The sequence below is a fragment of the Papaver somniferum genome, unplaced genomic scaffold (genome assembly GCF_003573695.1).
Source record: "Papaver somniferum cultivar HN1 unplaced genomic scaffold, ASM357369v1 unplaced-scaffold_114, whole genome shotgun sequence".
Lineage (NCBI taxonomy): Eukaryota > Viridiplantae > Streptophyta > Magnoliopsida > Ranunculales > Papaveraceae > Papaver > Papaver somniferum.
In genome coordinates, this window is record NW_020620381.1 from 684,163 (window position 1) to 694,194 (window position 10,032).

Genomic DNA, 10,032 nt, shown 5'->3' on the forward strand with positions numbered 1-10,032 from the left:
ATCCGAGTTAAAGTAAGTTGAATCGAGGCGAGGGAAGCTCAGTGGAGCTTTGATACCCAAAACCTCACCGATCCAATGCGGCGCGGTCACGCATTCAACTCGCAGAAACCGTCAAGAACTTCAAGGTGTGCTTAAAAGAGTAACCAATATTTTTCGAATGATTGTCCTGTTAAGCTCGATTCCCTATAGGTCTCTTTCTAGTACAAATTTTAGGCTTAGGTTCGCTTTAGATTTCGTTTTCCTAAGGCGGGCAAGAAGAGAGCGGTGATGAAATCTGAACCCTTATCTTGTTTAGGCCAGGCCTTTCCCTTTACTAGGAATATAAAAACAGTCCGGTTCGTCCTCAAACAATTATCACCTTAAGGAATACAGTAACCCGCTTGCAGGAAATTCACGAGTGTTTCGATTGGACTTACCTCCCGTACCAGACGGGCGATGAACCGTTGTCGTCGACTCGGGCCACGACTCCTATGTCGTGTGCGAACACGAGGGGCCGAGGTGATATTGTAATCACCGTCCTTCCCTGCACACAATTTATATTTAAGGGTACCCTTCCGTAGGGTAAAAAAAAAATTAATGTCCCAAAATTAATGTCCAAAGTCCATAAAAAAAAATACAAAAGAAAAGAAAGTCTAAAAAAAAATTACAAAAATAAAAATGTCTCTTTTTTTTCTTTTTCTCTCTTTTTATCAAAAAAAATAAATAAAATTCTTCTTCTTTTGCTCCTTTTGCTTTGCCTTTTACTCCAAGTCTTTAAATGTCCACCAAAAACTTTGGCAAAAATTTCTTTCGCTCCAACTCCAAGAATCTGAAAGAAAAAGACAAAAAACCATAAACGTAAAGAAGAACAAATAAATAAAAATAAATAAATCTAAAAAAAAAATGCTAACTAAACACAGGTCCGCGTCGGCGGCGCCAAAAATTTGATGGTTTTCAAATGGTTGTAGAGATAGTATTAAAAGGGGTCTTTTCAGACTTGTGAAGAAAGCAATTTTTAGATTTAAATTAAACTAGACAATTAAATAAAGTTGTTTAAAGTTATAGAGAAAAACACCAAGACTCTGGATTCCACCATTGACCAAATAAATAGTAAACTCTAAATAGTTTTTATGCAATTCTATCTTTAAAATCAATTCAAATATTTGCCTCAAATATGTTTTTGAAGTAATAATTGTAATCAAAAAGTATAAAACATCAAAAGTTATTAAAACCCAGCATGCTTCATCAAATTAATTCACAACTATTCAATAAAAACTAATATTTCAATTTCAATTCCATGCAAATAATCAAATAAAAATATTGCAAATAAATAGTAAAATTAGAATTATACCAATTAATGTGGAACAATGGCTTCCTCCATCGCCTTGGCTAATGGGTTTAGCTCCTCATCCCACTCACAAGATAAATTCATGGCTAAAATAGGTGTTTTTATTGATGTATATAAGATGAAACAGGAATTAGCAACGCTGCAGAAGTGTTACAGCTTCACTGTTACAAAGGGGTAAGTACTGAAAATTAAACGATACGTTTCTGTTGCTGTAAAACAACGACACTCGTTTCTGGTTTAAGACTGATGAAGAACGACTGCCTTAGCAGGTCTGTTCTTCCTCTTCTTCTTCCTCCTCGAACAGCAGCAGCAGCAACAATCAATGGTATCTTCCTCGTTTCGGCTCTGAACTCTCACATATTTCTCTCTAAACTTTTCTAACCCTTCTTATGACTCGACCCAACCTTTTTATAACTCAACAGGGTCATCAAATCCCGATGAAATCTCCTCTTTTTCTTCTCTGAGGTTGAAACGATAATCAGTTCTGTTTTCTTTTTTTCCACGTGCTGTTAGCTATATAATAGCTACCAAACTCTTCCCTAGACTTGAATAGGACCATGTACATGTTAATCCAGCGTCAAAGTCCTCCAGAAATCTCTCAAAAATCTTCTAAACTCGAAACAGAACACGTCTCTCTGTTGGGACTTTGAAACCCTCTCTCGGCCATTCCAGCCCAATTGGATGGGTCCAATCGATTGTACTGGGCTTGTTATTGTCTGGGAAGTTCATCCCAATCGATTTGCAGCATTGAATCTCCCTGAACAGCTCAAACAATTTGCTTCCAAAATCAACAGCGTGAAACCAAGTTTTCCAGCCTTTTTTTCAGATTTGAATAATGAAGATGACCTCCCCCTTATCCAGTTCGAGAGTCCCTTTAGTACATGCCCTGAAGTGGGTGTCCCTTATCCAACTTAGGGGTGCCTTTAGCAATTCTTCTGGGATGTTTTCCGCACTTTTTCGTGGTTCCTCCGGGGTATTCCTGGGGTACTTCCGGTACAATTCTGGGGCGCTTCCGGCACGTTAGCAACGGAGGTCCAAATGCCGCATTTTTAGCCAATTTCACCACAAAGCCTTATTCTTCCAAAAACACCTACAAATAAATAAAATAACCAAATAAGTACGATATCGAGTACTAACAATATATACAAATGAGCTATATTAGACACATAAATGCGTCTATCACTTGTAGATATAATAACAAAGGCAGTAGGTATTTTCGGAAATAAAATAACTATAGACTAGAAAGTACTTAATGTTGCGAGAAAATTTCGCAAACAAACAAATATGTCATAGATGGTTTTTAGAAAATAACCATAGACTATTTGGATTACCGTAATTGACAGTAGATTCTCATCAAGACAAAATTAATGACACATGCAATAAAATAGCACATTTTCGTGAAAAAATTTATATTTGGGACGAATATATGATTTCTGAGATATGGAAAATGCTTCCCTTTTTCAGAAAATGATGCCGAAAAATTGATGCCTACCGTAATTGATAGAGCATTTGAAAACACCGTATTTTCTCGTAATTGAGATTATTCTTGATAACAAGAACAAAAGATAGATGTAAAATGAAAAATCCTTGATGGATGATAAGGACGTTCGCGAAAATCTGATCATTTTGAAAAATATATTCACACGTAAATATACGAGCAAGATGAAAAAAATTATAGATAAGGATCCATAAAGAGAGATATTTGAGTTTACTGATATCGAAACAAAAATAGGAACAAATGATCGATTATTTCAATGAAATTTGAATGATGAAATAAATTAAATTGCGGAAGAGATTGGATCGAGAGCATTTCTGCTCTGATACCATGTTAGATTTTGATATGTAGATCAAAACTAACACGAATATCATTGATTTGACAAACAACAAATATATTAATCAATGATAAAATAAATAAATAAGTTAATCTACATACCAAAATGAAATAGGAGACAAACGATATACGTGGTTCGGTCAATTCGGCCTACGTCCACGGAGCGTGAAATTATATCGATCCCCAGAGTGTGATCATTCTGGGATAGAATTACAATTACAATTACACTCTATTTATAGAGTTGAGAGGATGAAAATATATTACTAATTAATATTAATATATGCTTAATAAAGAAACTAAAACATTACATGCAATATGCTAATAACAAAACACTAATACATTAGAGTAATGGACTAAAAATACTGAAATTGATGCTAACATATTCATCATTTTACAAATCTTTCACTGCTAATGCCTAATGGGTTCTTAATGTGCATGGATTTCTATATGCAGCTAAATGCTCTTATGTGGCTATAACGTATCAAGGCACCAATAAAACAAAATGAAACTTAGCTTCTAGAATAGCAAGCAACGATGTAACAAGAAAATGAACAATATTAGAGAACTTACATGGAAGATGGTGTTTCGAAATGACAAGCCCGAGACCTGATACTGCAAAATAAATAGGTTACGGAGTTTTCACAAACATCTGATGTGCAAGAAATTAAGAGATGATCAAGAGGTGCATTTCAGTTGTTGCATTCAGAAATCAACACGTTCTATAACTTTCCTCACCTGTAAATTCGAATTTAAAGATAACCCATTTATTCTAACTGTATCAGGAGTTTAAATACACTTCAATCAGGCAATTCATTCATAAAATCCAACAACAACAAAATTCGATCAATTCCACTATTTAAATCCCAATTTCACTGTGAGTTACAAACATGCTTTTTCGGTTTCCTCATTAGTAGGAGAAGATGTAATTGAATCTCATCTTAATCTTTCCAATGAAATTGACTAATTCAGTGGGCCTTAACACTATTTATAACTGTTATGGCACTTTATATATTTTGAAAAAGAAGGGTGGTATTTTATTAAACCGGAAATCCAAAACGATAAAATTTCCTTGATCCATTAAGAATTATAATTATCATTAGATCTAGACATTACTTTCTAAAATCTTTTTATCTTTTTAATAAAAGACCTAGCGCTATTAACTTTCCTAGCATTATTAAGAATTATAATTATCACTAATTTTCCGGTCATGCATGTAAACATTACTATTTTGTTCTCTCCACATCAAAAACAAAATTTATGATATGATGTTATCAAAATAAAAAATATCCTATCTAACTCGTTATAGGAGATAAATGTCAAAAATTTAGTACTAAAACTTTTTAAAAGAGAAATCAACATTAAATATTCTCTCCGTAAAATCGATAGCTAAAGAAAAAAATGATTAATTGGAGAATATAAAAAGTAATTATGTTACATGCTTTAATCTCAAGTTAAATCTAGTTGATTTGCGAAGAGAGGAATTATGTTACATGCTTTAATCTCAAGTTAAATCTAGTTGATTTGTTTGAGTGAAATTACGGTTTATGTTAAAATGGATAGAGGTTTCTTTCTCCATAAATATTTGTTATGCAGGAAGAGTTTAAGTTATTTGTATAAATGCTTCAAAGAGACTATGGAATTCTTTTTGTTTTCCCTAAATACAACTATGGAATTATAATTCTTTTTTGTTTACATATATTATCATTATCGAAACTATAAAGCTAGTGTCATCACAAACCAAACTTCCTTAGAAACACAATCAGGACATTGTTGCGAGTAAGAGATAGATACACATGTGAACCAGGTTGATGAGAAAGTTCAGCAAGGGAAGGGTGAAGACTACTTTGGCATGAAAGTAAGGTGAGTTTTCTATGTAAATTGAAGGTACCTTATCTTGTTCGTACTTAGTAGTTTACCAGCCATCAAGGCTGATAAGGCAGAGCTTAAAACCTAAGGCTTGCCCTTAGTAAGATTCCGACTTTCAAAATAGAGTTTCTGTTTGTGTGGTAGATAAGTAAGTGATATTATTTTTTGTAAATGTTAGCGAAAATTAAATCCCACTTCCTGCACGATGTTAGATAGCGTTCTTTGTTCTTCCATTAGTGAATAAGATGTCTTCCATTATATGCAGTTCTCCCTTTTAAATTTTTTTTTGAAAGCAACTATTTTAATGCTGTTGATAAATGAGGCTTGGATTTAACCTCACCCTTTCAGCAACTAAATGCAAAATGCATACGAAAATCCAGTGTCATCTGAGATCTCACCACACCAGTAATCCAATTTATTAGTGAAGTTCCTATTAGACAGCTGGTATACTGAATTTTCTCTAGCCTAGCCCTTAAAGGTTACCATTGTTCCTGTTGTTGAATATATGATACTATTTTAAAGATTGGTGAATGCTATAATTAGAATATTTAGCTAGGCTAATTCGTTTATGGAATTTTAAACGCATTCATTTCTGAGTTTCTCTTTCCAAGTTGGTGACGCTTCTCTTTCTGGTGTGTGCGGGAAAATAAGTGTTTCTATCTCTAAGGACAACTAATCCATCGAGGTAGTGCATCGTCGCTTGGGAATCAAAGGTGGGTAACTGGAGTTTGTCGGCATGAGACTAATGATGGTGGTGTTTTTGCTACTGTCATGGCAGCAGGCTTCAAAGGTGTAAACGCGAACTCGGGCTGAATTTTTACTTTTTGCATGGTAAACTACTATTAGAATAAAATGCAGGGATGATTACAAATGTTCTTACAGTTGAAGCAGGTAAACTAAGCTAATTTTATGGTGGACTTACTATGGAGGTATGTCGATTGGATGCTTGGTATATTTAACCATAACTGTTTTGCATGGACTTTGTCGCCGCAGCTGTCTTTCTGAAACTCTTTTCGGTGGTATACAGGGTCTTCCATATTTCGGAGGCAAAATTATCTCTCAGTAGTCAAGATGTGAAACTGCTTATTATGCAAAATTATCTGGCAGGTTTCTGTTCCACTCGTAGAATCCTATAGTATACCAGAAAATCATGGCGCTGATCGAATTAGTTGCTTCCGCGTAATCTGGTCCGCTCCAGCGGTTTAGTGAGCAACAGTTGCCGGTACCTGATACATAATCCTAGTCTTGTTCAACACTTTATAAAAATTACCATGATTGAGCGAAGAAAAAAAAGAATGAGTGATGAAGCATCTATGAACGCCATTCTTACTTTGTATATGGTTAAACAATCCTCATGTCCTGTAAACGCTTTTGTTTTCATCAAAGTGTGGACTCTCCGTTGGTGTTTACTGAATTGATATTCCTTGGTGCAAATTATCTGTTTTCTCTTTCATTATTTTGCAGCAAAAGTGATGGGGGATGTCTTGTAACTCTAAAAGCAGAATCAAGTGTTGCCTACAAGGTACCCTCTGCATGTATACCTCGGTCTCTGTATCTCTGGTCATCTGTCTTTTTGCTTTCTAACTCTTAATAAGCACGGCAGGGGTTTGCTCATATAGAGATAATCCTGCCATGTTTATCCTTCGTTTCAGGCGGACTGATACATTGAGTTGATTATCTTCATTTTTTTTTTTTTTAGTGATTTGATTCATCTGCTTCTATTAATCTAGTTTGTATGCAGTTACGCTTTGTAATAAAACAGACCTTAAAATTGTTTTTACAGAGAATTTTGTTTATATTGTTAATAAAGGAAGCCCTGTAACATGTTTGTAGTTTGCAGTTGTCACGGTGGTAAAGTCACTCGGATACAATGATATTTCTCCGAAGCTCGCCAACACAAAATTCTTTAAGGATCGAAAAGAAAGAAAAAAAATGTTTGTGTTACTCCTACTGGTCATCTATAATATGGTATTCGAGTGCATGAATTAATGTTATTATGTGCGGTGGGGTTAGCTTTTTCCTACAAAAGCAAGTTTATATACTACCTCCATCCTTAATTAGATGATCTGGTTAAATTTACTAGTAAATTGTCGATCAAAAAATAATTTACTAGTAAATTTAGAAATGATTTATCTCTCAAACTATACAACGGATTTTCATAAAATTTATATCATTGAAAAATATTTTAAAACAACTATCTAATGAATATAAATATGGCTATCAAGTTCTTACAATAATACTAATCTATTACTCCACTTATTTATGGTATAGGTTATCTAATTAGGGAGGGAGTATTAAAGTTTACAAAAGCAAATTTATATATTAAAGTGAAATTTCTACAAGTGCACTGATTCCCATTTAATTAGAAATAATTGGATTACATCTAAAAAATGAAATGTATAGTCCAGAGAATAATAATCAAATCAGTAAATTTCCCCAAAAAAAAAATGCTCCAAAACATTTGTTGCAGCATTTCCAAACTAAATCAAAGCAGCTGACAACCGGCTAAGGCTCCACAATCTTTAATGGAGTAGTTCCACCAACTAATCCTAGCTAATAAATCATGCAAGATGGGAGTATCCTTATTATTATTATTCACATTAATCCTAGCTTAGCCATGAGCGTGTTCGCTCACTAGTCTATTTCCCTTTCCCAAAACATGCATGGTCCTAGTCTTGAATGATACTCAATATCAAACAAAAAAAACCAAAAATTATATGTGCAGGGGCCATGCACAAAGAATCATGTGAGATAAAAGAGAATTGTATTATTGAGTGAGATGATTTACATTGAGAACTCATAAGGTATATATAGCGACACCATAACTTGGTATGCAAGACTAATATTTGTAAATCAATTCATACTAAATATATCAAATGCTAAATATAACTCTAAATACTAAAACTTTCCATATAATATTTGTATACTCTAACACCCTCCCTCAATCTCATGGGGATTGGAAAAACCGCATGAGATTGGTCATGAAAATTGTTGATAAGGTGCGGTGCCAATAAACGCCCGAGAAGTATAAGAAGAAGTGCGTCACCATTAAAAAGAATACCGATTCGGAGAACCGCCAAGTGAAAATAACATAACCGTTGATGGAGCATATAAGAACCATCGATAAGAGAATCTAGAAGAAAAGTTGACAAAGAATGGATATGATGGGTGTTGGTTAGGCCTAAGTGGGTGTCGGGCTCGGGGGCTTGGAAAGTGGGGTTTTGACGTTTAAGATGGAGTGGACGGTATAATGTGGTGGTCGGAAAGATTAGATGAAGAAAGAAAAGATGTGCTTTTAACGACTGTGGTTGATAGACGATTACGAGGGAGAAGATGTTGCAAACTATACCGGCGAGAATGATGGAGGAGGCTATGGTGAAGATTCTGGGTGATTGCCATTGATAGGGATTGAGATGGTTACTGCCTGTGGAGCAAACGGAGATATGTTAACTAGAAAACATGGAACTGCGGAAGATGAACAGTCCATGTTTGAGCTGGTGGTGATGCTGATTATTCAGAACAGAGAATGAAGGAGTGCAGTGAGATATGGAGAACTAGAAATCGACAGGAAATAATGGGTGTTGTTGGTAGTCGATGGAAAGAAAGGAGGAATGGTTTTTGACGGTGATTGGAAGATCAGTGGAGATGAAAGTTGGCTGTGGAGTGGGTAAGATGCTTAAGACCCGATGATGGTTAGTTGTTGTTGGCTGGCGATGGAAGATGGCAATGATGCTCGGTGATGAGATAGTGATGGTTTGTTGCCATTGACTGACGAGCTCAAGAATGGAGAGAACAGGTTGCTGCATACGGAGTCGAGGTTAGCTGTAGTTATAGAGAAGATAGATGATGCCACTTCAAGAAGGGAGGAACTATAGAGAACTGAGCTAGATGATCAACTGAGAACGAGGAATAACAGGATATGAGATGGACAGTTCGAGCTTGGTTGTTGAGATTGAGATCGAGTCTGTAATGGTTGGTGAACTGATGATGCCTATGCTCATCAGTAATGAAGAATGATGGAGTTGAACTCGGTATTTGCCGTGGCTTGTGATGGCAGTAATGGAGTTTGAGTTAGGAAAGGAGAAAAAGAAGAAAGTAATTCTCACGGAGGGCCTGGTATACGTGAGATGATGAAGAGAAAAGTGAAAGTTCAGGGAGTTTGAAAACTCACGGACGGAGAAGTGTCCATGGAAGGTTTTGCTCGGTCATTGACAATAAAGATGAATTATGGAGATTGGCAAAGCCAGAATATGGCTGTTGCGATCTGACTTAGTTGGCTGAGAAGCTAGAGAAGACATGGAAGGCGATGGAGTAAGACAAGAAGATGGTGGAAATATATTAGTGAAACAAGAAGAAGTTAAGACGGCGGTAATGATGGTCAACGAGAATGGAGCTGCAGTCATGGAATTCGAGTTTATAGGGAATTATCGTGATCAGATAGAGATAGACAGCTCAAGAGAACAGGGAGAATGGATGAAGATGGTGTCGGTGAGGAGAACTTCGAGAGAACACATGAAAGAAAGGTTTTGTAGATGATAAACCTAATAAATAAAAACCTAATAAGAAAAACTAATCATATTGCAGCGGAGGAAAGATCCAGCGGACGATAGCATTGAAGGCTACCGCCGCCGGTTAGAAAAGAAAACGAGGTGGGCAACAGGTCCTGATCGAACCTTCTGATACCAAGACAGAACTACTAGATATTATGATAAAAGAGAATTGTATTATTGAGTGAGATGATTTACATTGAGAACTCATAAGGTATATATAGCGACACCATAACTTGGTATGCAAGACTAATACTTGTACATCAATTCATACTAAATATATCAAACGCTAAATATAACACTAAATACTAAAACTTTCCATATAATATTTGTATACTCTAACATGAAGGTTGAAATTAACCTGTGATATTAATCGAGATTAAAGCTTTTAAGTTTCAAATACCCATCAACCACTTTTGAAATAACTCGTCAGAAATTAAAGGTTGAAACTCACCTGTTAT

General features: G+C 35.4%; 1 long non-coding RNA gene across 1 annotated transcript; it reads left to right on the top strand.

Moving 5' to 3' along the window:
- The first annotated feature begins 5,866 nt into the window (after positions 1 to 5,866).
- On the top strand, positions 5,867 to 6,621 carry LOC113328829. Its single transcript, XR_003349575.1, has 3 exons — positions 5,867 to 5,953; positions 6,052 to 6,246; positions 6,489 to 6,621. It is a non-coding gene; the product is annotated as an uncharacterized LOC113328829 (long non-coding RNA).
- The last annotated feature ends 3,411 nt before the right edge of the window (positions 6,622 to 10,032 follow it).